This window comes from Triticum urartu, chromosome 7 (assembly GCF_003073215.2).
Source record: "Triticum urartu cultivar G1812 chromosome 7, Tu2.1, whole genome shotgun sequence".
Lineage (NCBI taxonomy): Eukaryota > Viridiplantae > Streptophyta > Magnoliopsida > Poales > Poaceae > Triticum > Triticum urartu.
Genome location: NC_053028.1, coordinates 214,383,679 through 214,404,288, shown reverse-complemented (window position 1 = coordinate 214,404,288; position 20,610 = coordinate 214,383,679).

The following is a 20,610-nucleotide window of genomic DNA, read 5'->3' as shown; positions in this document are numbered from 1 at the left end:
TCAGAACACACACATCATTCCAACTCATATGTTCTGAGAGAGAACCACCTACTCATGTGTTGAGACCAAGACATTCCATTCCTACCATATGAATCTTGATTTCTAGCCTTCCCAAGTTGCTTTCCACTCAAATCTTCTTTCCACCAAATCCAAATCCTATGAGAGAGAGTTGAGTGTTGGGGAGACTATCATTTGAAGCACAAGAGCAAGGAGTTCATTACCTACACACCATTTGTTACTTCTTGGAGAGTGGTGTCTCCTAGATTGGCTAGGTGTCACTTGGGAGCCTCCGACAAGATTGTGGAGTTGAACCAAGGAGTTTATAAGGGCAAGGAGATCGCCTACTTCGTGAAGATCTACCGCTAGTGAGGCAAGTCCTTCGTGGGCGATGGCCATGGTGGGATAAACAAGGTTGCTTCTTCGTGGACCCTTTGTGGGTGGTTGCTTCTTCGTGGACCCTTCGTGGGTGGAGCCATGTGTGGACTCGCGCAGCCGTTGCCCTTGGATGGAGCCCTGTGTGGACTCGCGCAACCGTTACCCTTCGTGGGTTGAAGTCTCCATCAACGTGGATGTAGGATAGCACCACCTATCCGAACCACGGGAAAAACATCCGTGTCTCCAATAGCGTTTGAATTCTCCAAACCCTTCCCTTTACATTCTTGCAAGTTGCATGCTTTACTTTCCGCTGCCAATATACTCTTTGCATGCTTGCTTGAATTGTGTGATGATTGCTTGACTTGTCCTAAAATAGCTAAAATCTGCCAAGAACTAAAATTGGGAAAATGTTAAGTTTTTATTTGGTCAAGTAGTCTAATCACCCCCCCCTCTAGACATACTTTCGATCCTACAAGTGGTATCAGAGCTTTGGTCTCCATTTGCTTGATCTCCATAGCTTTTGGTGGTCATAGCCTTGGTTTCACAACCTAGGAGAGTATGGCGTCTAGCGAGGGAAATTATCACCGTAGAGGTCCTTACTTTGATGGCACTAATTTTGCTAGTTGGAAGCATAAAATGAAAATGCATATTCTTGGACATAACCCCGCTGTTTGGGCTATTGTGTGTGTTGGTTTGCAAGGTGACTTCTTTGACGGGAGAGAACCAAACCGTGAAGCTACCGCGGATGAGTTGAAGATGTTGCAATACAATGCTCAAGCTTGTGATATTCTCTTCAACGGATTGTGCCCTGAAGAATTCAACAAAATCAGCCGCCTTGAGAATGCAAAGGAAATTTGGGACACCTTGATTGATATGCACGAAGGTACCGACTCCGTCAAGGGATCCAAGTTGGATGTGCTTCAAAGCCAACTTGACAAGTTCAAGATGAAGGATGGTGAAGGTGTCGCTGAAATGTACTCTAGGCTTGCTCTCATCACAAATGAGATTGCCGGCTTAGGAAGTGAAGAGATGACCGATAGATTCATCATCAAGAAGATCCTAAGAGCCTTGGATGGAAAATATGATACCGTGTGCACATTGATCCAAATGATGCCCAATTACAAAGATCTCAAGCCAACGGAGGTGATTGGAGGAATTGTTGCTCATGAGATGTCACTTAAGGATAAAGAGGAACTTCACAACAAATCAAGTGGTGCCTATAAAGCCTCATGTGAAGCCCCTACATCATCAAGTGAGAAACAAGACTTCAATGAAGAATTGAGCTTAATGGTGAAGAACTTCAACAAGTTCTACAAGAGTAGAAGCAAAGATAGAAGCTCCAAGTCAAGGTCCTACAATGACAAAAGATCTTCTAGTCGAGAGCGAAACTGTTACAATTGTGGAAGACCCGGACACTATTCCAATGAGTGCACGGCTCCCTACAAGAGAAGAGAAGATTCTCCAAAAAGAAGAAGCAAAGGATCACCACCAAGAGAGAGAAGGAGTAGAGATGATCGTTATGAACGAAGATACTCACGGAGAAGCAAGGATTCGGAAAGGAAGGAAAAATCATCAAGGAGCTACACAAGACGAAGACATCAAGCTCATGTTGGTGAATGGGTATCCGGCTCCGACTCCGACAGCCACTCCGAGAGAAGTTATCACTCCGACTCCGAATATACTCAAGATGAAGGTGTTGCCGGTCTAGCACTTGTGTCAACCAACTCCTACGACATATTTGACTCACCAAATGAGGGAATTGGAAGATGCTTCATGGCCAAAGGTCCTAAGGTAACACACCCCGAGTATGTTGATTTAAATAGTGATGAAGATGACTTGTTAGGTGATGATTTGCTTAGTGACAACTCTAGTGATGAATACTATGATGAAAGACCAATTAATCATGCTAATCAAGATAAAACGAATGACAATGATAAGGAGAAGATTGAGGCTCTAACTAAAGAACTAAAAACTCTTAAGTTAGCCCATGACACTATCTTCGAAGATCATCGAGAACTTTTAAGAGCTCATGAGAAACTACGCTTTGAAAAGCTCAATCTTGAGCAAGAGCATGAGTTCTTAAAGGCAATCAATGATGATCTCCGCAACAAAAGTTCTTCTTACATTGCCAAGCGTTTACTCTTATCCACTTACATGCCTCAAGTCAAGTCTAACAAGAAAGATTCTTCCTCTAGTAGTAACAATGATCATGGTAAATCCAATATTGTTGCTTCTAGTAGTTCTCTTGATTCCACTAATGATTCTCTTAGCCAAGTTACACTTGAGCAAGAAAATAGCTTATTGAAGGGAATTATAGAGAAAGGAGTGTACAAAAGCCTTGCCGGGAGTAAGCAATTCGAGGAAATTGTGCGCAAGCAAGGAATGCACCGGAAGAATCAAGGTGTTGGTTTTGAACGAAAGTTCAATGCCAATGGAGTTGAATGGGAAGAAGATCAATACCCCAAGACAAAGTTTGTCCCTCAACAAGAGAAGTATACTTCTTTCAAGGGGACACAAGCTCAAGATGATCTTCCACCACAAGACTACGAGCAAAAAGGGAAGGACAAGCTTCAAGAGGAAATTGATGCATTTGAAGAAGCTCCTAAGACCTTAGTCAAGTGGATTCCCAAGACTACTTCAAGTTCCACTTCATCAAGTACGACTACAACTCCAAGGATTCCCATCAAGATGATGTGGATCCAAAAGAAGAAGAACTAGAGAGTTCTTGAGGGTGACTCCGCCAACATACTTCACTCTTATCATTTTGGCAAGAACAAGTGCAATCAACTTCCACATCTTGCACTAGTTCAAGGAGTCACAAACCCTCTTGTTGGTAAGACAAGGGACAAGGTAACCTAAAAGTTTTCATGGACATCATCTTTTGTGTGCATCACTCTATGTCTATGGATATCCTTGTTTGTTCCTTGTGGTACTAACCCATGTAGGTATTGAAAGTGCAATTCACTCAAATGGATAGCTCCAAGAGATCTACATCAACATTGAGCATCCACATCTTCAATATCTACATGAAGTCATCATCGACAAAACCCAAGGTTAGTTCATCCCTCTTAGGGGGGATATCACATCTAGGGGGAGCTTTACTCTAAGACTTGAGCTAAAGCAACTCTAAAGATGTGAACACAACAATGCTTTATGTAAAAGTGGTAACCCCACTTGAACTTAAACGATGAGTATGACCTACGATCAAGTGTTCTCACTTGACTCCTAAGTCAATATACTCATATATAGATGACCTAGTCATCGCAAATTGCTTGATAGATGCTAGAATTGGTTGTGCATGCCTTGCCACATATTTCATTTGCCATCTTATTGTGTGAGTATGCTGATTGCATATTTTACTCATTCGAGGACATCCACTTGCTGTTTTGATTGTTTGGTTTTATCTTCTTTTGCCAAGTGGATGGACAAGAATGCCTAAGAACCTCCTCTAGCTATCTATGCTTTTCTCGTCTCAAACTCTATTCATGGTGCATCACAAAATTTGATCAAGTCAGATTCGAACCACTCTGTGTGAGGAGCGCTCGGAGTCCCAGATTCGTCATAGACTTAAACTTCCAAAACCTCTTTATGATTCTCGGTCTGACCGATACTCCACATTCGGTCCTACCGAGATCATTAAGTTGATCTAGGTTTTTGATCTCGGTGCAACCGATTTGAACCTTTCGGTCACACCGAGTTTCAGTAACTGCACGCAGTTATGAATCTCGGTGCCACCGAGTCGTTCCACTCGGTCACACCGACAGGGTCGGGCTATATATAGTCACGGGCAAAATTTGGAAATTTCTCCAAAACCCTTCGCCCGCGCGATAGCCTGCTCTGCCCTCGAGGTCTCCGGATCGTCTTCTCGCCGCCAGCAGCCTCCAGTCGCTGGTCTCCGTCGCCGTCAACGGGAATTCTGCCCCACCGTTGCCGCCGTAGCAAGTCCCCGCCGAACTAGGGTATGGACTTGATCTTTGTGCTATTCCTCAATCTGATTCCTAGCACATTGTGATCATATTGTTTCTAGCCACGTTTGATAAACTTCTATCCAGTCAAAACGCTCATAGGTTAGGTTTGATTCGAAAATTCTAGGTTTAGGTTTCCGCCGAAACCATCTCGGACCCACCGAGTTGAAAACTCGGTCCCACCGATTTGGCTTATACCATTGCACAAGTGAGACTCGGTCTGACCGAGAATTACTTATCGGTGTGACCGATTTTGAACTCAGTGAAACCCTAGCAGTCTCGGTGCCACCGAACTGTGACTCGGTCCTACCGTGTTCACTAGTTTAGGTTCCAAAACTGCTTCGGTATCACCAAGTTTGAAAGTCGGTAGATCCGAGATGATTTCAGTGGGAAACTAAAACTAAGTTTTTGGATCATTCTTTTTGCAAAAATCTCTGCATTTTGTGATGCTCATCCACTCTATCTCCTCTATAATCTATTCACAGGGTCAGCAGTCAGTTTGCATCATGTTAGACCAGAGTGACAGCCAAAACTTGTCAGAGCAGCAAGTGCAGTTGAGTGAGGGCACTAGCCCCTCAAGTTCCTTAGATGATGGCAGCAGGAGCACACCCAGCAACTTGCCTAAAGCTGCCACTAGACAAAGGAAGAAGAGAACCTCAGATTCTGAAGATGAGGACTATGTGGCAGAGGAAGAGGCCACTTCCAAGAGAATTGAGCCAGCTCAAGGCACTAAGCCAGGTATGAAAATCAAAAGGCCAGCAGGCAGGCAGCCCATGTCAAAGGCTAGAGCCTCAACTGAGAAGCCCACTTCCCAAGAGCCAGTTGCTGCTGAGGGCAAGAAGAGGAAGGAGAGAGTGAAGAAGACAGTAGCTAGAGTGCTTGGGAAGGCCTCCATCATGGTAGAAGAGGAGGAGGAAGAAGAGGTTGCTGCACCAGCACCCAAGGCAGCAAAACTTATGGGAGATGCCATAAGGTCAGGGGGAGCTGCATCCAAGCCCAAGGAAGCACCTAAGGCTGCATCTAAGCCTAAGAGTGCACCAAAGAGAAACACAAGAAGCATCCCAGCCACTGAGAAGAACAAGGCCCCAGTGCCTGAGACTGTTGCTGAGGAAGAGGAAGAGAGTGTCCTTCGGAAGCTAAAGCCCAAGATCCCAGACCACAACGATGCTCAGCCTGTGGCTGAGGATATGAAGCTCAGGAGAGACTCAGGGCTCAGGAAATGGAGAGAAGCAGATCCATACGCTTCTAGGAGAAGGACTGCAGTGGACTACAGGTTTCATACCAAGGAGCAGCAGGATTTCTATGAGACAGTGCTACTTGACAAGAAGCCAATTGTATGTGACATGAGATGGGTCGACTGGACCTACATCAAGGACAATGAAGAGTACTACCCTGGAGTATTTGACAGCTTTAGTGCGTGTGGAGTTGCAGACTTTGTTGGGTAGAAGCTCACAAAGTGGAACGAGGAGCTGATCATGCAATTCTACTCCACAGCACACTTCTACCCGGATGGCAGGATCACATGGATGTCAGAGGGTACAAGGTACCACTCTACTGTTGAGGAATGGGCGAAGCTAATCAATGCCCCAGAGGAGCAAGCAGATGACTTGGACATTTATGCCAAGAGGAAGATGGATCACAACTCCATGTCCAACATGTACAAGGAGATTCCGAATGAAGCACTTGACACATTCAAGTTTGGCTCAGTGCATTATCTGCTCTCAGGATTGCCTACGATCAACTGGATCCTTAGGCACACCCTTCTGCCCAAGTCTGGAGATCACAAGATGATCAGAGGTCACGCGATCAATTTGCTTCATGTCTTTGACGTGCCTCAAAAATTCAAAGTCATGAGCCTCATAGTGGAAACAATCAAAAGGACTGCGGCAGATCAGAAGAGGAGCTGTGGATATGCCCCTCAGATTCAGGAGCTCATCAACTCCAAGATGGGCACGGGCGTATATTTGTTGGATAAGGAACACCTGCCCATCCGTCCCGATTTTGAGAACAATGAAGTTGTTATGACTGAGAATGAACCATCATCTGCCCATGCACAAGCTCAGAAGGAGAAGGCGAAGAAGGAGAAAGCTGCCAGGATGCCTACTCAAGCGGAGGCATCTGATTACTTCCTGAAAACCAAACAAGAGCAGCTTGGTTACCTGATTGCGTCCACCCTGCGGATTGAGCAGAGTATAGCCACCCTGACTCAGAACCAGACGAGTTTAGAGAGGATCATGGAACAGAGGTTCTATGACTTGGACATCAAGGTGACAGAGATACAGACTGCCGTGGAGCAGCTCCAGGAGGACATGAATGAGAGGAGAGGCAGGACCACGACTGATGCTTTTGCGAGGGTACCACGAGGTCCGAGGTCGTCTGCACTACCAGTTGCTGACACCAGAGCTACAATGTCTACACCAGCCACAGCCTCAGTTCCACCAGCTCCAGCATCCACTTCAGCCTCGACTCCGACCACGTCTACCGAAGGCTTCGTCCTTGGAGTGCTCCGGACTCCACCACCACCTGAAGATCAAGCCTGAGTGTCGACTTAGCACTATGCATTTTCTAGGAACTTTTTGGTAACTTGTTGCCAAAGGGGGAGAAGATGTATAGATCATAGGCTTCGAGAGAGAGAGTGTTGCTTTTCTCTCTTGCTTTATTTGGTGGTTTTTCGAACTTGTCTGTTTTTTTTGAGTGCTTGATACTACGTCATTATTTGTGAGACATTGATGATCATGTGTTTGATAATAAGCTACACTTAATGTTTGCTTAATGCTTGCTTAAATATTATCATTCTATCTATCGTTTGTGATCATTCACTATTCTTGGTGATGAGTGCATGTATTTCAATCTTATCATTTTGAGCGCTCCACCAAGATGTATGTGACATGGAAGAGTAACCCATGACTCTAACTCTTTGTGCATTTGTAGTCCAAAGCAAATTTTAAATATGCACAAATTTAGGGGGAGCTCTTACTTATCACATACTTCTCAAAGCGACGATATATTTCATGATTATTATCTTTTCTCGAAGCTTTGATCTATATGTTGTCATCAATTACCAAAAAGGGGGAGATTGAAGGTGCAACTATCCCTAGGTGGTTTTGGTAATTCATAACAACATATAGCTCATTGAGCTAATGCTATTCCAAGATGATTATTTCAGGAAAGCTCAATGATTGGCATGGCATGGATGTGAAAGTGGAACCCTCAAAATGCTAAGGACAAAGGATTGGCTCAAGCTCAAAAGCTCAAGACTCTTCATTTTATATTTTAGTGATCCAAGATCACATTGAGTCTTTAGGAAAAGCCAATACTATTAAGGAGGGATGAGGTGTTGCTTAATGAGCCTCTTGCTTCATGTGCTTAGTGATATGCTCCAAAACCCTCAACTACTTTTCCATATCCACATATGACCTAAACCCTAAGCCAAACTCGGTCCTACCGATTTTTCCTATCCGGCGCCACCGAGTTTCACTTGTCATTAGCCACTGCCAAACCCTAGCAATTCGGTTCTACCGATAAGGATCTCAGTCTCACCGAGATGGGGTTGCAAACTCTCTGTTTCCCTTTCGTAACTTTTCGGTCTTACCGAAAGAGCGAATCGGTCCCACCGAGATTGCAATGTAAACTCAGTGTTTCCCCTTTGTAACTTTTCGGTCTCACCGAGTTCCACTCGGTCCCACCGAAAGAGCAAATCGGTCCCACCGAGTTTGCCTGACCAACTCTCTGGTTAGCTAATTACCAAATTCGGTCTCACCAGTTTGTGTAATCGGTCTCACCGAGATTACGTTATGCCCAAACCCTAACCGAGTCGGTCCTACCGAGTTGCATGTCAGTCCCACCGAAATTCCTAACGGTCACTAGGTTTACTATTTCGGTCAGACCGAGTTTTCTGATTCGGTCCCACCGAGATTGGTAAATTGTGTGTAACAGTTGGATTTTGTGTGGAGGCTATATATACCCCTCCACTTCTTTCTCATTCGATGAGAGAGCCATCAGAACACACACATCATTCCAACTCATATGTTCTGAGAGAGAACCACCTACTCATGTGTTGAGACCAAGACATTCCATTCCTACCATATGAATCTTGATTTCTAGCCTTCCCAAGTTGCTTTCCACTCAAATCTTCTTTCCACCAAATCCAAATCCTATGAGAGAGAGTTGAGTGTTGGGGAGACTATCATTTGAAGCACAAGAGCAAGGAGTTCATTACCTACACACCATTTGTTACTTCTTGGAGAGTGGTGTCTCCTAGATTGGCTAGGTGTCACTTGGGAGCCTCCGACAAGATTGTGGAGTTGAACCAAGGAGTTTGTAAGGGCAAGGAGATCGCCTACTTCGTGAAGATCTACCGCTAGTGAGGCAAGTCCTTCGTGGGCGATGGCCATGGTGGGATAGACAAGGTTGCTTCTTCGTGGACCCTTTGTGGGTGGTTGCTTCTTCGTGGACCCTTCGTGGGTGGAGCCCTGTGTGGACTCGCGCAACCGTTGCCCTTGGGTGGAGCCCTGTGTGGACTCGCGCAACCGTTACCCTTTGTGGGTTGAAGTCTCCATCAACGTGGATGTAGGATAGCACCACCTATCAGAACCACGGGAAAAACACCCGTGTCTCCAATAGCGTTTGAATTCTCCAAACCCTTCCCTTTACATTCTTGCAAGTTGCATGCTTTACTTTCCGCTGCCAATATACTCTTTGCATGCTTGCTTGAATTGTGTGATGATTGCTTGACTTGTCCTAAAATAGCTAAAATCTGCCAAGAACTAAAATTGGGAAAAGGTTAAGTTTTTATTTGGTCAAGTAGTCTAATCACCCCCCTCTAGACATACTTTCGATCCTACAGTTGTGCCCTCCTCGGCCCACCTCTGGTGCCCATCTTCTAGTAGATAAGTCATTTTGACCTAGACAAAATGAGGAGAGGACTTTCGGGACGAAGCACCGCCGTCTCGAGGTGAAACTTGGGCAGGAGCAATTTTGCCCTCCGGTGGAGCGATTCCGCTGGGGGAACTTCCCTCCCGGAGAGGGAAATCGTCGCCATCGTCATCACCAACAACTCTCCCATTGTAACTCCCACGATTCGGCTATATCTCCCATGTGTCGAGGCACGACTTAGAGGCATAAACGCATGGTGGTTTTGTCACAAGATGGGTAATCTTCACACAATCCCATGTACTGAATAAGAAAGGGATAAAGAGTTGGCTTACAATCGCCACTTCACACAAATAACAACTTAAACATACATCATTCAGAGTATAATCAAGGTCCGACTATGGAACCAAAATAAAAGAAGACAACCCCAAATGTTAGATCCCCATTCATCCCAACTAGGCACCACTACTGATCATCCGGAAAAGACACATAGTAACGACCAAGCTCTTCATCGAGCTCCCACTTGAGTTCGGTAGCATCACCTGCATAGGTATCATCGACACTTGTAACTGTTTGGAAGTATCCGTGAGTCATGAGGACTCAGCAATCTCACACCCGTGAGATCAAGACTATTTAAGCTTATGGGTAGGATAAGGTAGTGAGGTGGAGCTGCAGCAAGCGATAAGCAAATATGGTGGCTAACATACGCAAATAAGAGTAAGATGAGAAGCTACACAACGGTCGTGAAGCTAGAAGCGATCAAGAAGTGATCCTAAAACTACTTACGCATAAACATAACTCCAAAACCATGTTCACTTCCCGGACTCCACTGAAAAGAGACCATCATGGCTACATACGCGGTTGATGCATTTTAATGAAGTCAAGTGTCAAGTTCTCTACAATCGTATATTAACAAATTCCCATCCGCCACATAACCACGGGCACGGCTCTCGAAAGTTTATACCCTGCAGGGGTGTCCCAATGTGACGCCCCCGATTTGACCATACACTAATCATACATGCAAACGTGTACGATCAAGATCAGGGACTCACGGGAAGATATCACAACACAACTCTACAAATAAAATAAGTCATACAAGCATCATATTACAAGCCAGGGGCCTCGAAGGCTCGAATACAAGAGCTCGATCATAGACGAGTCAGCGGAAGCAACAATATCTGAGTACAGACATAAGTTAAACAAGTCTGCCTTTAAGAAGGCACACAAACTGGGATACAGATCGAAAGAGGCGCAGGCCTCCTGCCTGGGATCCTCCTAAACTACTCCTGGTCGTCGTCAGCGGGCTACACGTAGTAGTACGCACCTCCCGAGTAGTAGTAGTCGTCGACGGTGGCGTCTGGCTCCTGGACTCCAATGTCTGGTCGCAACATCGGGTATAGAAAGGGGGAAAAGAGGGAGCAAAGCAACCGTGAGTACTCATCCAAAGTACTCGCAAGCAAGGAGCTACACTACATATGTATGCATTGGTATCAAATGGAATAAGGGTATCATATGTGGACTGAACTGCAGAATGCCGGAATAAGAGGGGGATAGCTAGTCCTATCGAAGACTACGCTTCTGGCCACCTCCATCTTGCAGCAGGAGAAGAGAGTAGATGGTAAGTTCACCAAGTAGCATCGTGTAGCATAATCCTAACCGATGATCCTCCCCTCGTCGCCCTGTGAGAGAGCGATCACCGGTTGTATCTGGCACTTGGAAGGGTGTGTTTTATTAAGTATCCGGTTCTAGTTGTCATAAGGTCAAGGTACAACTCCAAGTCGTCCTGTTACCGAAGATCACGACTATTCGAATAGATTAACTTCCCTGCAGGGGTGCACCCACATAACCCAACACGCTCGATCCCATTTGGCCGGACACACTTTGCTGGGTCATGCCCGACTTCAGAAGATCAACACGTCGCAGCCCTACCTAGGCACAATAGAGAGGTCAGCACGCCGGTCTAAATCCTATGGCGCAGGGGTCTGGGCCCATCGCCCATTGCACACCTACACGTTGCGAGGGCGGCCGGAGCAGACCTAGCCTAGCAGGCATTCTAGTCCAATCCGGCGCGCACCGCTCAGTCGCTGACGTCACGAAGGCTTCGGCTGATACCACGACGTCGAGTGCCCATAACTGTCCCCGCGTAGATGGTTAGTGCGTATAGGCCAGTGGCCAGACTCAGATCAAATACCAAGATCTCGTTAAACGTGTTATCTTGAAATAACCGCGAACGCCGACCAGGGCCAGGCCCACCTCTCTCCTAGGTGGTCTCAACCTGCCATGTCGCTTAGCCACAAAGATCCACATAGAGGGCCATTGGGACAAAGGTCCTTTCAGCCCCCAATCCGTGAATCACTCGCGGGTGCTCCACGAGCCGACCCGACTTTAGTCACCACATGTATCATGTATAAAGTATATAGTATATACCCGTGATCACCTCCCGAGTGATCACGGCCCGATAGTATAGCATGGCAGACGGACAAGAATGTAGGGCCACTGATGATATACTAAGCATTAGGATTGCAGGTAAAGGTAACAACAGTAGTAGCAAGGACAGGCTATGCATCAGGATAGGATTAACGGAAAGCAATAACATGCTACACTACTCTAATGCAAGCAGTATAGAGGAGAGTAGGCGATATCTAGTGATCAAGGGAGGGGGCTTGCCTGGTTGCTCTAGCAAGAGAGAGGGGTCGTCAACACCGTAGTCGTACTGGGTAGCAGCGGCGTCGGTCTCGGTGTCTAGCGAGAGAAGAGGGGGAAGAAATAATAAATATAATACAAACAAATGCATGACAATGCATGACATGACAAAGCGTGATGCTAGGTGTGCCCTAACGCGGTATGAGGTGGTACCGGTGAAGGGGGAAAATATCCGGGAAAGTATTCCCGGTGTTTCGCATTTTCGGACAGATGAACCAGAGGGGGAAGTTGCGAGTTTGATATGTTAGGGGTGTGTGGCGGACGAACGGGCTGCATATCCGGATTCGTCTCGTCGTTCTGAGCAACTTTCATGTTGAAAATAATTTAATCCGAGTTACGGATTAAAAGATATGATTTTCTAAAGATTTACTAATTTCTGGAATTTAATTAATCATTTAATTTAATTCGAAATTGGATTAATGACATCAGCAGTCAACAGGGATTGACTAAGTCAAACTGACAGATGGGGCCATTGACTGTGTCAACAGCATAGTCGGCAGGTCCAGTCAGCAGTCAACAGTCTCGTTGACTTAGTCCAACTTACGCGTGGGTCCCACTTGTCATACTCTGTTAGTTAATTAACAATAGTTAGTTAGGTTAATTAATCTTAAATAGTTAATTTAATCCGAATTAATTAGGTTAATTAATTAGTTAATTAGTTAGTTATTTATTTTTATTATTAATTATTTATTTATATATATTTAATTCCTTTTTTTAAACCGTCCTAGGGGATGGACCCCACTAGTCAGTGGCACGAAGGCCTTAGCGGGGCGGGCACACGGGTTACAGGCACGGGCGCCCGATGGGGCGAGCCCGGGCGACGGGCGCCGGCCGCCCGACACGGGAGGCAACCGGGGTAGCGGCGAGGCGCCGCAGCCGCCGACGAGTGGAGGCGGGCAGCAGGAGCCACCGGCGAGTGGAGGTGGGCAGCAGTGGAAGCTAGCAGCAGGCTACGGGCGCGCGCGGCGCACGGGCGCAGGCAGCAGCAACAAGGAGCGGGCCGCGGCAGCGCAGCATCAGGCACACGGGGATGCAGGGGCGCACGGGGAGCAGACGAGGAGTGCGGTGAGCAGCTAGGTGGGGAGCTGCGGAGGCGGCGCGCGCGGCTGGCCGGTCAGCGGGAAGAGCAGAGGGCCGCGGACGGAGCGGGGCAAGGCACACACCGAGCGCGTGCGGGCGGGCGCGGTCGTCGCGTGGCGAGCGCGAGCGTGCGCAGAGGGGGGTGGGGTAAGCGCGTGGGTGGCCACGGGCGCGCGGGGGACGTGGGCGAGCGGGGCCGTGACTGTGGCCGTGTGGGGGCACGCGTGCACGCCGGCGAGCCAGAGCGAGAGTGCGGGTGAGCACGCAAGCGGGCGGCGGCCTCGGCGAGCAGCAGTAGCGGGTCGTGGCGAGCTTCAGGGAGGGAGCGGCATCGCGGGGGGGGGGGGCGATGGCCGAGCGCGGCCTGGGCGCAGCCAGCAGGGGCCGCGACGGGCGCGGCGCGTGCGAAAGCACGGACGGGCGCGGGCACGATGCGGGAGGGAGAGAGGAGAGGGAGGGGCTCGTGCTCACGGTGGGCGTAGGGCATGGGCAGTGGGGCGCGAGGTGGTCGATGGGGACGACGGCGTCGGAGGAGGAGAAGCAGGCCGGCGGGGTTGAGGAGGCAGTCCGGCGAGGGAGGGGCTCCGGCGAAGCGGCATTCTCCGAGCGCGGGGCGGCGTCGAGTGGCCTCCCGATCCCGATCCAATCGGGAGAGGGGGGGAGATATTTCGGGGGGAGTGGGGCGTGTCAGTGGGGGGTTAAGGAGAGAGTGGGGGGGTGGCCGGCTGGGCCGGTCGGTTGCGGCCTGGTGGGCCGAAGCCCAAGGGGCCGGGGGGCTTTCTCCTTTTTCTAGTTTTAGTTTTAGTTTTTCTTTTTTTGTATTTTCTTTCTTTTACTTATTTTCTATTCTGTTTTTTTCATTTTAAATCATTGGGGCATTTTCTAAAAATATGTTTTCTTTACTATAATTACCCTTGTAATATTCGGCAACCACCGAACACTTTTGTTTCAACTTTTAAAAACTTTTGTTATTTGCCATTTTTTTGAATTGATTTTTGAATCGGTTTGAACTAACGAAAGTTTAGCAATAGTAATCAAAGATGACATGGCATCATTAGGAGAGTTTTACTGTAGCCTAATTATCCGAGCGTTACAAATCTCCTCCACTACAAGAAATCTCGTCCCGAGATTTAGGAGGTAGAAGGAAACAGTGCGGGCTATTCATCACGCACGCGGTCCTCGCGTTCCCAAGTGGCTTCGTCTTCAAAGTGATTCGACCACTGGACTTTGAGGAACTTGATCGCCTTCTGACGTGTGCGGCGTTCAGCTTGGTCGAGAATGCGGACCGTATGCTCTTTATAGGAGAGGTCCTGTTGCAATTCAAGCACTTCATGATCCACTGCTCAGATTGGATCCTTGAAGCAACGACGGAGTTGTGACACGTGGAACACATCGTGAACCTGGGAAAGGTTCGGCGGAAGCTTCAGTTGATATGCCACTTTTCCACGCCTTTCGAGAATAGTGAAGGGACCGATATAGCGAGGAGCTATCTTGCCCTTGATCTCGAAGCAGTGAGCACCCTCCATTGGTGTAACTCGAAGATAAGCCTTTTCGCTAGGTTGATAGACCATGTCTTGGTGATGACGGTCATACTGACTTTTCTGACGTGATTGAGCAGTCTTGAGATTCTCGCGAATAATGCGAACTTGTTCTTCGGCCTGTTGGATAATATCCGGACCGAAGAGTGGACGTTCCCCAGTTTCTGACCAGTTCAGAGGGGTTCGACACTTTCGTCCATATAGCACTTCGAAGGGGGACATTTTTAGACTAGCTTGATAGCTATTATTATAGGAGAACTCGGCATATGGAAGAGATTCCTCCCATTTCTTGCCGAAGGAAACTACACAAGCTCGAAGCATGTCTTCGAGAACTTGGTTGACACGTTCCACTTGACCTTGCGACTCAGGATGGAACGCAGTACTGAACGACAGATGAATTCCCATAGTTTCTTGGAAACTTGCCCAGAATCTTGAAGTGAATAAGCTGCCACGGTCTGAATTGACCAGTGGAATACCGTGAAGTGAAACAATTCTGGACATGTAGAGAGTTGCAAGCTGGCTAGCAGTGATTGTTTCTTTGACCGCCAGAAAATGTGCAACTTTAGAAAGCTGGTCAATGACGACAAGAATAGCATCATTACCTTTCTGCGATTTGGGAAATCCAGTGACGAAGTCCATTTCAACATGGTCCCATTTCCATTCAGGAATAGAGATAGGTTGCAGAGTTCCAGCAGGCCTTTGATGTTCAGCTTTGATACGACGGCAAACGTCACACTCAGCAACATAACGAGCAATGTCCTGCTTCATATTAGACCACCAGAATCTCTGACGGATGTCCTGGTACATCTTGGTACTACCGGGATGAATAGACAGAGGCGTATCATGAGCTTCTTTCATAACCTTTTTAGTCTGATCCAGGTTTTTCCTCGAACGTGGTACCACTAGGCGGCCTTTGAAGTACAAGGCGCCATCATCGGTGATAGTGAAGAATGAGGGCTTTCCTTCTGCTAGATGGCGTTTAATCTTATGGACTTCAGAGTCATAACCTTGAATAGTCTTTATACTACCTACGAGATCTGGTACGAAAGCCAGGGTATTTAGAGAACCCTTAGTAACAACACGAAGATTCATCTTTTGGAACTCTGGGGGAGGGGGAGCGAGTGCTCCAGGAGGAACAATATGAAGGTTCAGCTTTCTAAATTCTTCGACAAGCGAGGGCTGAACTTTATGAACCTAGAGGTGGTTGCGGTACGACTTGCGGCTCAAGGCATCAGCCATTACATTAGCCTTGCCGGGGGTATAAGATATACCCACGTCAAAGTCTGCAACAGTCTCCATCCATCTCTGCTGACGGAGGTTCAGGTTAGGCTGAGTAAATAGATACTTCAGACTTTAATGGTCCGTGAAGATCTCACAACGATTACCGAGAAGGTAATGTCTCCACTGCTTCAGTGCATGAATGACAGCAGCAAGCTCGAGGTCGTGAACTAGGTAGTTTTCTTCGTGAGGGCACAGTTGACGAGAGGCATAAGCAATCACTCTGCGCTCTTGCATTAGGACACAGCCTAATCCTTGACGGGAAGCGTCGCAATAAATGACGAAGTCCTTCTTAGTATCAGGTGGAGCAAGCACTGCGGCAGAAGTCAACTTGTCTTTGAGAGCCTGGAAACTTTCCTGACACTTGTCTGTCCATTCGAACTTGACACCCTTATGCAACAGATTAGTCAGAGGCCTGGCAATCTTGGAGAAGTTCTAGACGAATCGACGGCAATAGCTGGCGAGACCGAGAAAACTTCGGACTTGCTTGACATTCTTCGGAGGAGTCCAATCGAGAATAGCCTGAACTCGTTCAGGGTTGACGGCAATACCATCCTTGGAGATGACATGCCCAAGATAGGTTACTTCGGGGAGCCAGAATTCACACTTGGAATACTTAGCATACAGTTGATGCTCTCGAAGCTTTTCCAGCACAAGACGAAGATGTTCAGCATGTTCTTCTTTGTTCTTGGAAAATACAAGGATATCATCCATATAAACCACGACGAACTTGTCGAGGTAATCCATGAATGTATAGTTCATCAGACGAGAGAAGGTGGCGGGAGCATTCATTAAGCCGAATGACATGACAGTGTACTCGTATGATCCATACCGAGTCACGAAGGCGATTTTTGGGATATCCTCTTCACGAACACGGATCTGGTGGTAACCCAACCTCAAGTCGAGTTTGGAGAACACTGAGGAACCAGCCAGTTGATCATAGAGATCATTGATCCAAGGAAGAGGATATTTATTCTGAATGGTAGATTGGTTTATAGGACGGTAGTCTTGGACTAATCGGTTCGTCCCATCCTTCTTCTTAACAAAGAGATAAGGTGCTCCCCAAGGAGAGCAACTAGGGCGAATGAAACCTTTGACAAGAGATTTGTCGATTTCCTCCTTAAGCTCAATGAGTTCATGCGGCGGCATCTTGTTGGGTCGTTTGGCTATAGGGGTGGTGCCGGGTTTCAAGTCGATGATGAATTCGACAGCTCTAGAAGGGGGAATCCCTGGAAGTTCTTTTGGGAAGACATCTTGGAATTCACGAATGATGGGAATGTTTTCAATGCCCTTGAGTGGTGCAGCATTCAACGCATTCAAGGCATAAAGCCGTGCCGCTTGGTAAGCAATTATTTCATCAAAAGGGTGTAGAAAATGGATGATCTTAGTGGCGCAAACTGTAGAAGTAGTATGCGCTTTCAACCAATCCATCCCCAGAATGAGGTCGATGCTACAGGACTTCAGTACGATGGGAGAGACAAGGAATTCCAGTCCTTCAATTTCAACGGGGACGTCGTTGCAAATCATGGAGGTCCGACATTGGCCTGCGGGAGTGTGTACTAATAGCGAAGTGTTCATGTCCTCGCTTTTAATGCCATGCATGAATGCAAAATCCTTTGACATGAATGAATGTGATGCACCTGTATCAAATAAAACAGATGCTGGTGCTGAATTTACGAGGAGTGTACCCATCATAGTAGCGGGCTGGTCTAGAACTTCATTGAGATCAACGTGGTTGGCATGAACACGACCATAAGACTTGGCATTGTTGTTGCGGGGCTGGTTGCTTCCACGACCAGCTACAGGGAGGGCCAGTTGATTCTGGTTCTGGTTGCATTCCCTAGCACGGTGTCCTAGTTGACCACACCTGAAGCACAAACCATTATTGGGAGTGGGAACAAGAGCTTGGGGTGGTGGGGCTGGAAGCCTTGGCTGCCTAGTTGGAGGAGTAGGCAGACGAGGTGCAGCATAGGACTGCCTTGGGGCAGGTGCAGTTGGCTGGTACATGCTGTTGGGAATCCATATCTTACGCTTCTGCGAGGGCGGGCCCGAAGATGAGCCTGTGTCACGGTTGCTCCTGTGAGAGCTCTGGTATTCCTGCAGACCAGTTTCGACATTGATGGCCTTGTTCACCAGGGTGGCGAAATCAGCAAAGTCATGCACTAGAAGTGTGAGCTTGATGTCAGCTTGAAGGCCATCATGGAACTTCTCCTGTCTGCGTGCATCAGTTGCAATGTCTTCTTCAGCATAGCGGGACAAGTCAAGAAACTCCCGCTGATAAGCTTCAACAGTTTTGTTGCCTTGTGTGAGGTTGCGGAACTCACGCTTCTTACGGTCCATGACTCCCTGGGGAATGAAGCGAGCACGGAAGGCAGCTTGGAAGTCTGGCCAGGTGATGATTGTTCCAACTGGCAGAGTACACCTGTGACTGTCCCACCATTGAGCAGAGGGTCCCTTCAAGAAGAAGGAAGCAAAGGTGACGTAGCTGACAGGGGCTACATCAGCAGACTCCATCTCGTAGGTGATGTCACGGAGCCAGTCATCAGCATCTAGAGGCTGAGTTGAGCTGCAATACACCGTTGGGTTGAGTCGCATGAAATCCTGCAGAGTCACTTGGGCTGGTTGCTGATTCATATTGGGGCGAGGAAACTGAGCCATCATATTTTCCATGAATTGGCGGTTCAGCTCTAACTGTTGGATCATACCAGCCATGTACTCAGGCGGTGGTGGGGCATGGCCACCACGACCACGACCACCTGGTCTAACCATCCTGCTAATATATAACAGGGGTAGTCCAGCATTGAGAATTCGCAAGGGTAAAAATTATTCATGATGAAACATGCATAATGAAAGGAACACGATAGACACTACATAGTAGTTGGCATATCTTACAAAAGAGATCATGCATAGAGTTCAGTACACAGACTAAGAACATCATAGGCGGCACGCAGGCTCGCGGCGAATGCATCTAACACTAACAAGCAAGCCTACATTAGTCCGAGGAGGAACTGTGGAGGTAGGTGTAGCCTGACAGCTGGTAGTGATGCGAAGGGAAGACCTCCACACGAGTAGCCTGGGGTCCGCGGATACTCTGGTGCGGAACCCGATGCGCAGGTGGCAGGAGAGGACCAAGTGCGGGAGAGTAGCCTCCCACATCTGGCCAGCCGACGCCCTGGGGCATCACGGTCCTGGAAGGGTAGATCGCAGAACACGAGAGATCACCAGATCGGACAAAGGGGTGCAACAGCGTCAGAGCACGGTACAGGTGCTGACGGGTGGTGTACAACTCGTGGCAAAGAGCTCGGTTAGCTCTATCCAGCCCATCAGCATGCAGAACCAGGTTCTGATGGTAGAAGGGCTCTCGGGTGACAGTGGAGTAGGCAGCAGTGTAGTATCCCTCTGCACCAACATCAGATGTGATAGCAATGTGCCTGAAGGGGGAGGTGTCCAACTCCTGGTACTCTCCACGAAGACGTGTCAGAGCAGAATAAGCAGCATCGTGGACCGCCATGTCGATAGTCACTCCAACACCATGAGCAGTGTGCAACACGGTAGTGGAGTCATACTCCCGAGAGTAGAGGTGGACGGTGGCACGGTACTGCTCCTAGTTGAAGTCCTGGTACTCCTCGTAGACGGTGTACTCAGGGTGCCAGCGATAACCCAGATAGGTCATCATCTCAACCAACACAGCAGGTGATCCTGAGGCACTAATGGCTGTCGTGTGGCGCACGACCTGTCTCGTGGGTTCCATATGAAAACAAAGATGTTTTCACAAGAGTCAAATGACAATGTGGATAACGTTCAAATACTACTCTAAAGAATAACTAGGGCTTATCCAACTTTGGGGTGAACGTGGTCACGGGATCCTAATGTTAGAGTTAGTAAAATCCTTTAACCCGAGTAGAAGAGAGTTCGGAGCCCCAGAGTAAGGATCGAGGAGTAAAAGATCCTAATACCACCCAGATGGCGACGTGGGCCCGTAAGGCACACAGCCATGTTAGTAAAAGTTTTTGTAATGTCTAGAATCGACTTCGACCAAGGAGTGTGGAAGAGGGATTCCTACAGGCAGTTGGCTCTGATACCAACTTGTGACGCCCCCGATTTGACCGTACACTAATCATACACGCAAACATGTACGATCAAGATCAGGGACTCACGGGAAGATATCACAACACAACTCTACAAAAAAAATAAGTCATACAAGCATCATATTACAAGCCAGGGGCCTCGAAGGCTCGAATACAAGAGCTCGATCATAGACGAGTCAGCGGAAGCAACAATATCTGAGTACAGACATAAGTTAAACAAGTCTGCCTTTAAGAAGGCTAGCACAAACTGGGATACAGATCAAAAGAGGCGCAGGCCTCCTGCCTGGGATCCTCCTAAGCTACTCCTGGTCGTCGTCAGCGGGCTGCACGTAGTAGTAGGCACCTCCCAAGTAGTAGTAGTCATCGTCGACGGTGGCGTCTGGCTCCTGGGCTCCAATGTCTGTTCGCAGCAATCAGGTATAGAAAGGGGGAAAAGAGGGAGCAAAGCAACCGTGAGTACTCATCCAAAGTACTCGCAAGCAAGGAGCTACACTACATATGTATGCATTGGTATCAAATGGATTAAGGGTATCATATGTGGACTGAACTGCAGAATGCCGGAATAAGAGGGGCATAGCTAGTCCTATCGTAGACTACGCTTCTGGCCACCTCCATCTTGCAGCAGGAGAAGAGAGTAGATGGTAAGTTCACCAAGTAGCATCGTGTAGCATAATCCTAACCGATGATCCTCCCCTCGTCGCCCTGTGAGAG